The sequence below is a fragment of the Erinaceus europaeus genome, chromosome 12 (genome assembly GCF_950295315.1).
Source record: "Erinaceus europaeus chromosome 12, mEriEur2.1, whole genome shotgun sequence".
Lineage (NCBI taxonomy): Eukaryota > Metazoa > Chordata > Mammalia > Eulipotyphla > Erinaceidae > Erinaceus > Erinaceus europaeus.
Genome location: NC_080173.1, coordinates 18,751,357 through 18,766,594, shown reverse-complemented (window position 1 = coordinate 18,766,594; position 15,238 = coordinate 18,751,357). Strand labels below are relative to the sequence as shown.

At 39.0% G+C, this 15,238-nt stretch overlaps 1 protein-coding gene across 13 annotated transcripts in view; it reads left to right on the top strand.

Annotated features, from left to right (window-relative positions):
• The window catches only part of MITF (melanocyte inducing transcription factor), a 276,773-nt gene that overhangs the window by 222,743 nt on the left and 38,792 nt on the right, over positions 1-15,238 (top strand). The window lies entirely within an intron of this gene.

The window sequence follows — 15,238 nt, the reverse complement described above, 5'->3', positions numbered from 1 at the left end:
AATAAATGTTTAAAAAAAAAGAAGAAAAGAGAGGTAAAGAGAGAATGAAAGAGGGAACAGTTGACACAGAAAGCTGTGATATATATATATATATAGATATAGATATAGATATATAGATATATATATATCACTGAAAAGCATATATATACATGTGTTTTAAGTTTATATACTGCCATATGTGATTTTAAATTAATTCTCTTTAATTTAACCCAAAGACATAGATCATGCTTTCAGAATCTTGAATTGAATACTTCCAGAGAGTAAGGGGAAAAAAGAATATCCTGGGACTCTTGGTTGTAGCCTGTATGCCTTATTCTGCTATGGTTTCTAATGAGTTTGCTGAATCACTGTTTTTAATGTACACCATAGAAATATGGTGGTCTTTGAATGGCATTTCTATCTAAATATATGAGAGAACCATATCATGTGTTCAGTTTCATGTTTTATGCCATCATTTTTTTTTTTAGGAGAATAGCTCTTTCCTGTGAGTTCACATTTGCCCTGCATTTGCAATGTAAGATTTTTCTACATCTCCAAAGAAAATGCTGAGGTGATGGAGCAGTGACTATAGTATATAGTTGAGTTTGCATGAAGGTGACTCAAATTTCAGCCCTGGAGGTACTTGATCATGATGTAGTAAGGGGCTGCAACCTTATCCTGATAAGGCAGTTGACTCTTCTTAGATATAAATAATAGTACAGCTCATTGGACAGAAAGGTAGATCTGGGCAGTTCTACTTGTGTCAGCAGCGTGTAAACTACACCAGTGATTTTATGTCGTCCTAACCAATGCACTGATAGCATAGTAAAACACAGGATCTTAGCTTGTTTTGGTGGTTGTGGCACCTACTCAATCAACCTTTCCATATTTGGGGTGATGTGAAAGCTGTAACTGGCTTTTTATTAACTGTGACACAGTAGGTTGTGGCACTGTAAAAGAGAGGAATTTTCTTTGTTTTTAATGTGAATTAGTGAAACATTTATTCTTGGGAAATGTTCCCATTGGTTTCTATTGTTGCCTTCCACTTCTTCCCCTTCAATAGACAGAACACACACATAGCACATAAAGCGCGCGCGCGCGCGCACACACACACACACACACACACACACACACACTTCAGGTGTTAGTACTTGCTACCAGAATTGGACAGTTTTGTTGACAAAGAGCAATTTTGCATTTAATTTATTTGGATTATATAGTAAATTATCTACCACAGACAACTTTTTGTATTCTGTTGTCCATTGACTTCATTTGCACAAAGTGTTACTTTCTTGAGGGGAGGGATACTTTGTCCTTATTTGTTTGTTTGTTTTGCCTCTAGGGTTATTGCTGGGGCTCAGTACCTGCACTACAAATCCACTGCTCCTGGAGTCTATTTTTTTCCCTTTTGTTGCCTTTGTTGTTTACGTTGTTATTGTTATTGCTGCCGTTGTTGTTGGATAGGACAGAGAAATCGGGAAAACAGAGACAAGGAGACAAAGATAGACACCTGCAGACCAGCTTCACCGCTTATGAAGCGACCCCCGCTGCAGGTGCTCGAACCGGGATCCTTACGTGTTCCATGCACTTTGCACCATGTGTGCTTAACCCGCTGCACTACCACCCAGCCCCCTTTGTCCTCCTTTGAGGTGTCATTAATGACATTTACCTGCCCTGCTGGAGCTTGGGATTAAAACCATCATTGTGTAGTGTTGGATGAGTAAGTACATGAGAAAGGGTGATTCCAAGATGACTGCGTAGTTTTGCATGGAAATGAGTTATAATGGTTGTGTGGTTGTTAAAACAGGAGACTTAGAAGAGGAACTCTGATTCTGACTTCCTTTTGGAGGATTTAGCCTGTACAATTCTTGAAAGTTATGAGCAATTAAGGGCCAACTTAGTATTTGAATAAATATTTATTGAACACCATTTTGAATATGAAAAATAATTCTAACTTGTAGACAAGTTCTGTCAAAAGGACAAGAAGCCTTACATTACTTACTTTTCTTTAATAATGTTTATAATTTCTCTTAGTATTTTATACCAGAGACTTTCTAAGGATATTCAGTGGTAAAGGTATAGAAGTTCACCATTCTGCATTCAATACCAAAAGAGGGAGAATAGAACACTTCTCATTCAGTCACCACAATGTGAACATTCTCTAGAGTGTTAAATAAAATACATTATAAAAGGAGCTTCATTTTGACAGTTACAACCACTTGCCATTTTGCATTTCAGGTCATTTGGGTCTGCACTTACCTGTTTTAAGCATCAATTGAGACAAAAACTTTATGAGAAAAGTTTTTTTCTTTTGCTCCTGACAGTTTTTTTTCTTTCCGAGTGGTTTGTAGATTTTTTTTTAATGTAGGAAATGGGAAGACAGAGAGAAAAATCAAAATAAAACTGGATCTAGAATATTTGTGATCACAGTGAACATGGCATTAAAATAATCAGGATTCAATTATATCATAGACAATACTTGTATTTGTATATATGTGTGTATTTTTGCATTAAAGTGTTTCTTTATAACTTTATTATAGGAAACTTCTAATATATTCAGAAGTAGGAAGAATAGTACAGTGAACCTCTCATTCTCAATTATTAGCATTTGTCACACTCCTATGTGTACCGCTTAAAATATTAGAAAATGAAAGACTATTATTTGAACTTATGAATGCGCCTTTGCACATTGAGACAAGAAAGTAAATAATTGTTAATGATGAAGCTCTGATACAAGAGGAAACCCATGATAGTTTGAGGATCTTTGCCATCTTGTGACATAAGTGGTTTTGTTGTTTGTTTCTGAAATCTGCTTCTAAGAGGGTTGAGGTGTGAAATGGGCACATTTCTTAGTGCAGGGCTTCTCCATTATTGACACTGAAGTCAGGTAGTTCTCTTATTGGGGGTGGGAGACTGGCTTGTACACTAGGATTTTTAGCATCATCTCTTGTCTGTATCCACTAGGTGCTAGTAGTATCTCCCCAACCTTGTACCCCAAATTATGATAGTCAAAAGTGTTTTTCAGAGGGCAGTAATTGCCTGTGGCTAATGTGAACTTCTGCTTGTATTCACAGCAGAACAGTCGAGTTCTGATTTAATGCCTGGTGTCTACCCCAATTAACAATATTATACTGCCCCCTCTCCTTTGTACTCTGACAATTACAATACATTTACATTGCGTTACCCCCCCCCCCAAGCAGGTGGTGTTATTTTAGAATTCTGTGCATCATTTAATATAAGGGTTTCATGGTGATGAAAGACATCTCAGAGCCCTATACAAGGAAGTCCTCTAATGAATATGCTGTGCTTTAATCAGACAAGATGCAAACTAAGAAGAACCCAGAGACAAAAACTAGCAACACAACTCTCATATTGGATTCAATTCTAATATGTGAGTCTAAGACCCCATCATATCTCATATATATATATCCATATATATATATATATATATATATATATATATATGCATGTATCTCATATATAGGACCTTTCTGATCTTCCCTCGTGTGTCTCTACTCTTATTCACATCAACCCCAGAGTGGTTTTTACAAATATTCCTACATTATCTTAGTCTTGAAAGTTCTCCAAGGGTTTCTGAAAAGAGCAAAATAAATAAATAAATAAATAGAAAGAAATATCAAATGTGTTTCAGAGGCCTATAGAACTCTCTATAATAATCTCAGCCTTTCACCTTACACACTGCCTTAGTCCCTACCATCACAGTTTTTCTGGCCTGGATGTTGCTGAGGTTGTTCTGATTCCTTCGTTGTGCCAAGTTGCTTCCCTTCTCAGGATTTACAACCCCTGGTTCTCAACAGACCTGGTGGCTTCATGTAATTCTGTTTTTAGCTATAATTTCAGTGCAGCAAAAAAAAAAAAAAAAAAAAAAAGCCTTCTTCCAGTGCTGGAATAACAGCATAACAGTTCTGCGAAAAGACTTTCATGCCGGGGGTCGGGCGGTGGCGCAGTGGGTTAAGCGCACGTGGCGCAAAGCCCAGGGACCGGTGTAAGGATCCGAGCTCGAGCCCCCGGCTCCCCACCTGCAGGGGAGTCGCTTCACGGGCGGTGAAGCAGGTCTGCAGGTGTCTATCTTTCTCTCCCCTCTCTCTCTGCCTTCCCCTCCTCTCTCCATTTCTCTCTGTCCTATCCAACAACAAAGCAACGTCAACAATGGCAATAATAACCGCAACGAGGCTGCAACAACTAGGGCAACAAAAAGGGGGAAAAATGGCCTCCAGGAGCGGTGGATTCATGGTGCAGGCACCGAGCCCAGCAATAACCTTGGAGGGAAATTAAATTAAATTAAATTAAATTAAATTAAATTAAAAAAAAGACTTTCATGCCTGAGGCTCTGAGGTTTCAGGTTCAATCCCAGCATCACCATAAGACAGAGCTGAGGCATGTTCTGGTTTCTCTCTCTCTTGCCTTCTTTCTCTCTCATTAAAATAAATAATTATATATATATATATATATTTAAAAGCCTTTCTTCTTGGTGGCTTACTTTGTCTTATTCTGTATTGCACTTGTGCCATTGTAAGAATTTCTTTGTTAATTTGCTTTCATTTTTGTCTTTGCTTCTCCTACTTTATTGTTTTGTGTGTGTGTGTGTGTGTGTGTGTGTGTGTGTGTGTGTGTGTGTGTGTGAAATTGGGGTCTGTGCTTTAGCTTCTCCTATATCCATAAATGCTTCCTTTTAAGCTCTGTGTGAGTGAGCGACTGAATTGTTAACTGGAGTAGTTACCATGTGCCTGTATGAGAACACTCTCCCTACAGTGCCTGGCATGACCAGAATGTGCTCTTGAGCTGTTGCTGTTATTATTAGGTGCTCTTGAGCTGTTGTTGCTGTTATTACTGGGGTTGTTAAGTCCTATCTGGAATGTTCTCATCACATAATCTATACAGTCAGTCTTTGGAATTGCCCAAGACAATGCCTTCCCTCAAAAATCAAGAGGACCCCCCTCAGTCTCATGATTTAGGCCCTGAAGTCTCTGTTTTTATGAGATAGCTGCTTTTTTTTTTTTTAGGCAGTTTTCATCTCCTGTGGACTTGACCTTCAAACCAGCAGCATTCAGCTCTCTTTGCTGGCTGACCTTTTGCTTAAGCCCAAGGCAATGTTTTCATCTCTAACAAACTTGACCACTGCCAATGTCTTAAAGAGTGTTGGTTCTTATGAAAGAGAGTTGTACTGCCTGTGCTATAATGATCTCTAATACCCGATAAACTGCAAACAATGGGGGCATTTTGGGGGGAAATGCTAAAACAAAAAGGCGCCTGCAATTCTCTGGCTGTGCTAAACTGGGGCACATGGAAAAGTTACAGCACGTGGAGTACTGCTCTCACAGTTCCCATTAGGTGGAGGGCGACAGGACGACCCTTATAATGGGCTATTATAAGGGCACCAGTTGAACCACTTAATTGTAGCCCTCTACAGAACCATAAAAATGTGTCAATTATTATACAAACTCTGCCTGGGTTTGAATGTTTCACTGAAACTGTTTTAAATAATAGGGTCCTCTTAATCTGATCAAGGATTTAAAGGGAAAAAAAAGATGAAGTGGTGAGGCAAATTTCACCATTATATAATGGTTTAATGACTTTGTTGTTTGCAGTATTTTTAGTAGGAGAATTCTGCTTGATTATGCTTTAATTTATCCCAGTCCATAGACTTTAGTATTCATGGAATTTGTAGACTTTATTTAATTAATTAATTAATTAATTTATTTAGCTTTACTAGGGCTTTGCCACTCTAGCTGACTTTTATGACAGAAAAAGAGAAAAACTCAAAGAGGGAAAGCATTCCCCCTCAGATTGGGGACTAGACAGGGCTGTCCACTATCACCATTACTCTTCAACATAGTATTGGAAGTTCTTGCCATAGCAATCAAGCAAGAGAAAGAAATCAAAGGAATACAGATTGGAAGGGAAGAAGTCAAGCTCTCACTATTTGCAGATGATATGATAGTATACATAGAAAAACCTAAAGAATCCAGCAGAAAACTACTGGAAGTTATTAGGCAATATAGCAAGGTGTCAGGCTACAAAAATCAATGTACAAAAATCAGTGGCATTTCTTTATGCAAACACTAAATCTGAAGAAGACATCCAGAAATCACTTCCATTCACTGTTGCAGCAAAATCAATAAAATACCTAGGAATAAAGTTGACCAAAGAAGTGAAAGACTTGTATACTGAAAACTATGACTCACTATTCAAAGAAATAGAAAATAATTCCAGGATACCTCCTTAAGCCTTTATTTATTAAAACAGTTGGTGAATCTTAGAGTGATTTGCTTGCGACTATTATCAATGATACTTTGGTGATCATCCCTGTACTTTAAATTTTGGCCCAGTTCTGATGATTATGTTAGAAAAAGTTTTCAAAGGGGACTGGGCAGTGGTACACCCAGTTAAGCACACATAGCACCGTGCTTAAGGATCTGAATTTAAGCCCCCTACCCCCCACTTACTGAGAAGATGCTTCACAAATGATGAAGCAGGTCTGCAGGTATCTTTCTCTCTCTCCCTCTATTTCCCCGTCCTGTTCAATTTCTCTCTGTCCTGTCAAGTAAAAATAAAATAGAAATAAAAAAGGACAAAAATGGCTATCAGGAGCTGTGGCTTCGTAGAGCCCTGGTGATAAATGGTGGCAACTAAAAAAAAAATAGAAAAAAGGGGGGGTCAGGTGGTAATGCACCAGGTTAAGCACATTTTTTCCCCTTCACTTGAACCATATATGTTCATTGGAGCTTTCCCAGTACATTTACTAGATCAGCTTTGGAACTGACTTCAAGAATGTGAAGTATAAAAGGATAAGGCAAGTTTGCTAGTGTAAAAGCCTTCTGGGAATCCTGGTGATTAGTGAGCGAAGTGGGTCAGTTGTCAGTGTCAGGACGGGGAGTACTGATACATGGCAAAGTGAAGAGAACAAGAGCCCCATAAGAATAGAGAAATTGCCTCTCACGTCTGTTGTTGCTGGCCCATTTGAATACAATTCAGTGCTGCTGGTTTCTGATGTAGACAGAAAGACTAGCACCCTCACTTTGGTGTGAAAATTTCCCATTTTTGATTGGATACTGAGCAGGCCAATATATCTACCTGTGGACTGTGTTCATAGGTCACCTCTATTTCACCTGTGACATAGTAAGAGGTCTCCATTCCTGAAGTGGAGGTAAATAGACACCTTCTGATCATGCATGTCAAGCACTCCAGGACCCTAACCCTCTTAAATGAGAGCTGTGAGAATTGATGATTTTTTTTTTATTGATTTTAAAAATTACATGTCAACTGGGGTATAATTCCACACTATTCCTACCACCAGAGTTCTGAATCCTCACTCCTTGCATTGCAAGCCACTGCAGTTCTCCTAAGGTTGCAGACATGTGTTAGCTATCATCTTTACAACTGTCTATATTTGTACATAATTGTCCCCTTTTTCTCCTAGGTCTAATCCTTTCCTTCTCTTCAAGCCACTCAGGACTCTATTACTACATGCAAATGTCCCTCCCTTTTTCTTCTTCTCTCTGTGGGTCCTGGTGGAGCTGGAATTCAGAGTCCTCTTAACCTCTTCCTTCTATCACTTATTCTCTACTGGGAATATGGATCAAACTTGGTTTTGAGGTGCAGAAGGTAGGAGTTTTGGCTTCTGTAATTGCTTCTCTGCTGGACTTGGGCACTGGCAGGCCAATCCATATCCCCAGCCTGTTTCTATATTTCCCTAGTTTGATAGGACTCTAGAGAGGTGAGGTTCCAGGACACATTGGTGATGTCATCTGCCCAGAGAAGTCAGGGTAGAATTATGGTATCATCTGCAACTTGGTGGCTGAGGCTGCAGGTGTTTCAGTTGTAGTTGATGAATTCTGTTTGGGTCTCTTGTTGTATTTATTTGTTATTTCGGGGGAAAGCTGTTCAGATCCCTGTTACTACATGGTCATGCCTCCCAGAAGTCCTCAGAACTCACAGGCTTTGAGGAGAACCTGGTAGAATAAGAAGCTTTTATCTTTGGGAGCAGAGTGGAATTAACTGCCTTTCTCAAAGACTTTGTGAATTAAAAGTGAAGGACTGTCACTTCTCCATATTCTCAGGACATTTCCAGAGCTGTCAGAATCCTAGCCTGTGATGCCTACCAGAACTTTCACAGCCAGACCTCTTATCCTTATCTTCACCTATCACCCTCATCTGTGTACTTCAGCCACACAGCCTTCGCCCCCATTCATTGATTCAAACAGTATTTTCAGAGTAGGTGCTATGTACCTGGTCATGCTCAAGCAGGTAGAACTCTTTATAGGCATCAGGAACAAAGGGCAAAGAGTAGGTTAATTTGACTATGGGTTGAAGTTGGCTCAGTGAGTTCACAATCTTTAGGATGCATATGATTCCACTGGAGAGCTTGTTAAAATGTAAAATCCTAATCTCCTCTTGTAGAGTATGTGATCATTATCTCTGGGTAGAGCCTAAGAATATGCATTTCTAGCAAGCACTGTGGTTTAGAATTATTATTTTTTTACCAGTACACTGCTAAACTCTGGTTTGTGGTGGTATGGGGGATTGAACCTGGCACTTTGGAGCCTCAGGGATGAAATTCTCTTTACATAACCACTATGCTATTAACCTCTGCCCAGCAGCTGAGAATTTTTTAGGTCATTGTGTCTTTTTTTTTATTTACGATAATAGGGAGTCACTGTAGAGGGGTTTTGCTCCACTTGTTTTCTTGCAGAAGAGTGACATGATCAAGGCTTTCTCCAGTCAGTATAGAGGGCATCAACAGAAGGTGCCACCATGTTCCAGATGCTCCCATAATGCCAACCTGACTTCCCTGTGCAGACAGCCTTACCAGTGTGTCCTGGAAACCCACTTCCCCAGATCCCTGCCCCACTAGGGCAGGGTAGAGACAGGCTGGGAGTATGGATCAACCTGCCAGCACCCATATTCAGCAGGGAAGCAATTACAGAAGCCAGACCTACTTTCTGCTCCCCTCGGTCCATGCTCCCAGAGGGATAAGGAATAGGAAAGCTTTCAAGGGTGGTGAGATGGGATAGGGAGTTCTGGTGGTAGGAATTGTGTAGAATTGCACCCCTCTTATTCTATGGTCTTGTCAGTATTTCCGTTTTATAAATAAAAAAGTAAAATAAAAATAAAGAAAAGATGTGAGATTTTCAGTAATCTAGGTAAAGTGTTGGGTCAGATGATAACAGTAGAGATGGGAAGAATTAGTTTTATTCTGGATATTTCCTGAAGAAGGAACCTATGGTTCTTGATGAATTGGACATAGAGTATGAAAGAATAAAAGGCTTTGGAGGTCAGCAAAATTGGGTTTTTCAAATTGAGCAGCTAGATTGAACCTTATGAAGACCATACTTTAACCTACAAGTTGATGTTTAAATCTAATAGATAAAGTTGCCATCTGGTAAAATGAAAGACTATGATTGGAGGGCATTTGGAGGGGACAGCAAACACATTGAGTCTATTATAGCTGTAGTGTTTTCCAACAGTACTCTTCAGTAGGTTTGTAGAAATAAGTTCATAAATATCAAAACAGAATTTAAGTCATGAAATTAGCTTAGATCTCTAACTTATGCATCTAAATAGCCAAAATCAAAGCCCTGATCTTTAAGTCACTACAATAATTAATGAGAAAACTAGCCAAAGAAACTGAAACAAAATGATGAAAGAAGTGAGGGAAGTGGGATTGAACATGGTAAATTAGAAGGCAGACAAGGAAAATGTTAAGAGCCTCCTTGCTATTCCCTGAGTCTTGTTCATAACCGAGGATTTTTCCATTCTTACTGGGGTACTTTTCTCCCAATTAGCCTGACCCATCTCCTCCCCTTGAGGTTGCTGCTTGAATGTAACATTCTCTGAAGACAATTGCCTGCTATCTGGTTAGTGCTCAGACAAATGTTTATTGACTGGGTGGTGAATTCCAGGTAGTAAATTATTTTTTAATTTTTATTTTATGAGAGAGAGAGAGAGAGAAAGAGCAGCACTGTGACATAATGTGATGCCAGGGGTCAAACCCAAGGGCTCACATAGGCAAGTCCTTGATATGGCACTGATATGGCCACTAAGAGGGAAATTACTTAAAATTTGCGACTCAGTGTGTGGTGTGCTCCATGAACCATTAGGGTTGGCATCCTCTGAGAGCTTAGTAGAAATTCAGGATCTTAGGTCCCACCCAGGCTTACAGAATCATACTCTGCATTAACAAGATCCCAGATGATTTGTGTCCACTTGAAGGTTTGTACCCAGCTCATAGTAGCCACATGTGTGTATGTATATAATGGCAGGAGGGCAACCAGGCATTATCTCAGGTGACACATCAAAATAAGAGGTGGAAATGATCAAAGCTTCATCTATTTTATAGTTGCATCTGTTGTCAACCAGTTGTCATGATTTAAAATGAAAATCTGAAGAGGCCTTCAAGAATATTCTTCAGGGCTATCTGAGTGATTTCTTGGTTTTATTTGAAATTGACTCATGCATGGAATTGATGTAAAATATACATCTAGTACATACACAGCAGACACTTTTGAATGAGTGAATAGTAATTGTTTTCTATATTCTAAAAATAATCTCACTATTTAACATGACATATCCAGTGTAATGATTGATGTCACCGTTGAAGTAAAGAATCTATAAATGCATGACTTTCTCTTAAAGTGAATAATTGATTGTATTTATTGAATCTTGCTTCTCTAATAAGAAATTGAAAGTGACATTTTCTCTCTGGAATTATAAGTAATATACAGACAGATGACCATTGCTCTTAAATTATTTGTATTTTTAATTTGCTGAAAAATTTTTAAAAGATGTTATTTTATTTTTATTTTTATTTCCTCCAGGGTTATTGCTGGGCTTGGTGCCAGCACCATGAATCCACGGCTCCTGGAGACCATTTTTTTTCCCGCTTTTGTTGCCCTTGTTGTTGTAGCCTCGTTGTGGTTGTTATTATTGCCATTGTTGATGTTGTTCATTGTTGTATAGGACAGAGAGAATGGAGAGAGGAGGGGAAGACAGAGAGGGGGAGAGAAAGACACCTGTAGACCTGCATCATAGACCTGCATCACCACCTATGAAGCGACTCCCCTGCAGGTGGGGAGCCGGGGGCTCCGACCGGGATCCTTACGCCAGTCCTTGCGCTTTGCTCCACATGCGCTTAACCCACTGTGGCACCGCCGGACCCCCAAAAGATGTTATTTTTACAGCCATGTTCTTTGTTACTTTAAGAAAGAACAGATTGTAAATATATACATTTTATTTATATATTTATTTTGAGGTTTCTCTTGATAATACCATTTTTCTGAGACTACTTAATATTGTTTGTTCTAAAACCCAAATATTCCTGACTTTTAGTTTATAGTAATTAGCATTCTGCTTATAAATCATAACCAAAGGATAAAAAGTCTGTTAGAAATTTTTGGTGGGACTGGTCTAGCTTATTCCATTGCAACTTTAAAATGATAGAAAAGTATATTTATATCCTTTCCTGTTGTATATATTTACAACTCATTTCTTTGAATTCAGAAACCAAATTATCCTATCAATTAATATAGCAAAAAGTGTATTAAAGATATATAAAGCAATACAAATCAGACGCAAGTCCATACAGATTAGTGAGTGTGCACAGAAAATGTGTGAATACACCTCTAGACTGCACAATTTTATCCTTCCTCTTCCATAAACTAAGATCTGAATCAAATTCTTCAGCAGTGAAACACAGGGTGGTATAGTGCTCAGGTGCTGACTGTAGTCAATCAGCAGTTTTTAAGGAGTAATGTTACAGCCCCCAGGTTTGACTGTGACCCTTGCTGTGGTATATCAGGTCAAAATTATTTTCATAATAGTGCTTTCTTTTTCCCTCTTCTTTTTTTTAATTTTTATTTATTTATTTATTTATTTATTTATTTTTGCCTCCAGGGTTATTGCTGGGGCTCAGTGCCTGCACTATGAATCCACTGCTCCTGGAGGCCATTTTTCCCCCCCTTTTGTTGCCCTTGTTGTTGCAGCCTTGTTGTGGTTATTATTGTTATTGTTGATGTCGTTCGTTGTTGGATAGGAAAGAGAGAAATGGAGAGAGGAGGGGAAGACACAGAGGGAGAGAGAAAGATAGACACCTGCAGACCAGCATCACCACCTGTGAAGCGACTCCCCTGCAGTTGGGGAGCCAGGGGCTCGAACGGGATCCTTCCTCAGGCTCTTGCGCTTTGCGCCACGTGTGCTTAATCCGCTGCGCTACCGCCCGACCCCCCTCCCTTTTCTTTTCTTTGCCACCAGGGTTATTGCTGGGGCTCAGTGCCCGTATGATCTCTCTACTATTCCTACAGCCCTTTTCTTTTCTTTTCTTTTCTTTTCTTTTCTTTTCTTTTCTTTTCTTTTCTTTTCTTCTTTCCTGCCTTCCTTCTTTCTTTTTTTTCCCTTTCTTTTTTGTTAGGTAGGACAGAGAGAAATTAAGAGGGGAGGAGTAGATAGACAGGTAGAGAGAAAGAGAGATGCCCTCAGACTTCTTTCATGGCTTGTTAAGCTTCAAACTCTGCTGGTAGGGAGCAGGGACTCAAACCCAGGTCCTTGTGCATGGTAACATGTGCAATCAACTGGTGGCACCATCATCCAGCCTACATTGTTTCTTCTTTTTAAAACTTATCTCATTTGTATACGGTAAAGAATTTTACCAAGGTTACATGATATGTCAAAATGTTATTCTCATGGCCAGTGAAGTATAGTATAGCTTTGTATTTTTAATTTTCTGTTTTAATTCCTAATGTAAGTATTAACAGAAATTGCTCATATAGACACAGGAAATTAAAAATCTGAGAACTGCTAAGCCTGTTAGAGGAATGATTTTATTTTATGTGAAAAACACCACTGTAAGACAGACTCTATTATCATCTCCCTCAGCCAAAGAGGAGACTTAAGATCTGGAAAAAATTAACAACTTACAGGTCATATGAGTAGCAATTTCTAAAGACAAAAACCACAATTCAAACCCATCTTTCAAGTTCTTTTTATAAATATTTTTATTTCTATTTTTGATTTTTGATTTGTAAAATGGAAATACTGACAAGACCATAGGACAAGAGGGGTACAACTCCACACAATTCCCACTGCCAGAACTCTGTATACCCTCCCCTCCCTTGAAAGCTTTCCTATTCTTTATCCCTCTGGGAGTATGGACCTAGGATCATTATGGGGGGTAGAAAGTGGAAAGTCTGGCTTCTGTAATTTCTTCCCCAGTGATCGTGGGCATTGACAGGTTTATCCATACTCCCAGCCTGTCTCTCTCTTTCCCTATTGGGGCAGGGTTTTGGGGAGGCGAAGCTCCAGGACACATTGGTGAGGTTGTCTGCCCACGGAAGTCAGGTTGACATCATGGTAGCATCTGGAACTTGGTGGCTGAAAAGGAATTACGATATAAAGCAGAACAAATTGTTAGGACAGAGATAAATTGAGAGAGAGGAGAGAGAGAGATAAGAGACAGAGATATCTGGGAGATGACCTGGCATAATGACACTGCTTCACTGCTTATGAAGCTGTCGCCTGCAGATGGGGCCTGGAACTTGAACCTTGTAAATGATGCTGTGAGCACTGAGCCTTGTACACAACCCTCTGGCCCTTTAATTTCCATTATGATTGTATGTGAGAGGTATAGGAACACAGAACACTGCTCCACTATTAATAATGTTCTTTCTTGATTTTTTTTCTTATTGTTTTATAGTGCCAGGACTACTTCAGTCCCCACCCACAGTCTGTGCACTTGCCATTGTGCCAGGTCATGTCCCCACTCCCAGGTTTTAAATTCTTAACTATTTTGCTGATTGTGTTGTAAGGCTTATTATCTCTCAAAGAAGCAATAAGTAATGTCTGAGTTTTGACATTTAGGAAAGGAACTCACTTCTTTCAGACTCTAGACTACAACCTCCCTCTCCCTTAGCCCCAAACTAAAGTATAGTTACAAAGATTATCCTCACAGCTAGTATAAAGCAGAGACCATATTTTAGTGGCTTGTGGGCTACTTCTAGCTTATAGATTCATTTGGTTTGTCTTACACACTACAAAACATAAAACAACTGGAAGTTACACCTTAAAAAGTTTTGATTGCCACTTAATTTATAAAAATGAAGATCTACCTAGAAACAACTAATATTGCATATGGCAACTGAATTCCACCCTTTATATAAAATGCCTCCTCTGCTTTGCCACAGACCTCACCTGAATGCCCCACAACATGTCCCTAATTTGGTTTAAAAGTTTAGATTAGAAATAGCTGGAGATGTTCTATGTATTGCTGTACTTATAGCCATTCTATTCACAGCTTATTTGACAACAAACAAAAAGGGGCTGAGAGATAGTGGAATATCATATCATATTTTCCTGCCAAAGACATCAGAGGACATAGGCTCAATCCCTGAGACCACCAAATGCATAGTTGTTCGGTTCTCTCCCTCTCTCTTTCTCTCTCCCACCTCAAATAAAGTATTTTAAAACTAAAATAAAGAGGAATGGAGAGGTAAGGTAGTGTTGATGCAAAAGATGTTCATGTCTGAGACTTCAAGATCCCAGGTTCACTCCGGGTTACCACTATAAGCCAGAGCTGAGCAGTACTCTGGTTCAGTTATAATAATAAATTTAAATTATTTCTTTTAAAAAGAGAGAGACAACTTGAAAAGGTGAGTGCCAGTAAAAGAGCATGTTATTTCCCACTCTGATTGCCACCCACCTTGATATAGTAAACACCTAATGTCAATGCCAAATAGAGAACTAGTTGCCTCTATTTTTACTAAAGCATAAAAATCTGATTCATTAAAGAGTAAGGATCTGCCAGTGAAATAACGTTTATTTTTAAATGTGCAGCCCTTCTTTTTAAAAGTGTAATAGTGAAATAAGCTCATTACACCCATTGCCCTCATTTTATGCTTATTTTAGTCATGTCTATTGTCCTCATCATTATCATGTCTGGACCCTTTGTGAAACTTAAAATGTCTTTGACTCTCTGTGTGCATGTTAGATCAGTCATTGGAAACAATTTGAAATTGTCAACCTGAAGGCCTCCAGTTTATCATGGGCATTTAGACAGAATTATTGAATTTCTCCTGTTTAATGCTTAAAATATCTTCCTAACTCAGCAGTGATATTTAGGATGTATCTTAAATGTGAATGTACACACACACACATTTATTTGCCTCACCACAGACTAAAATTTCATAAAGCTGTCGACCATACCTGTTTATTCACAATGTATTGATATTCCCTGTGGCTTGAGTAGTGT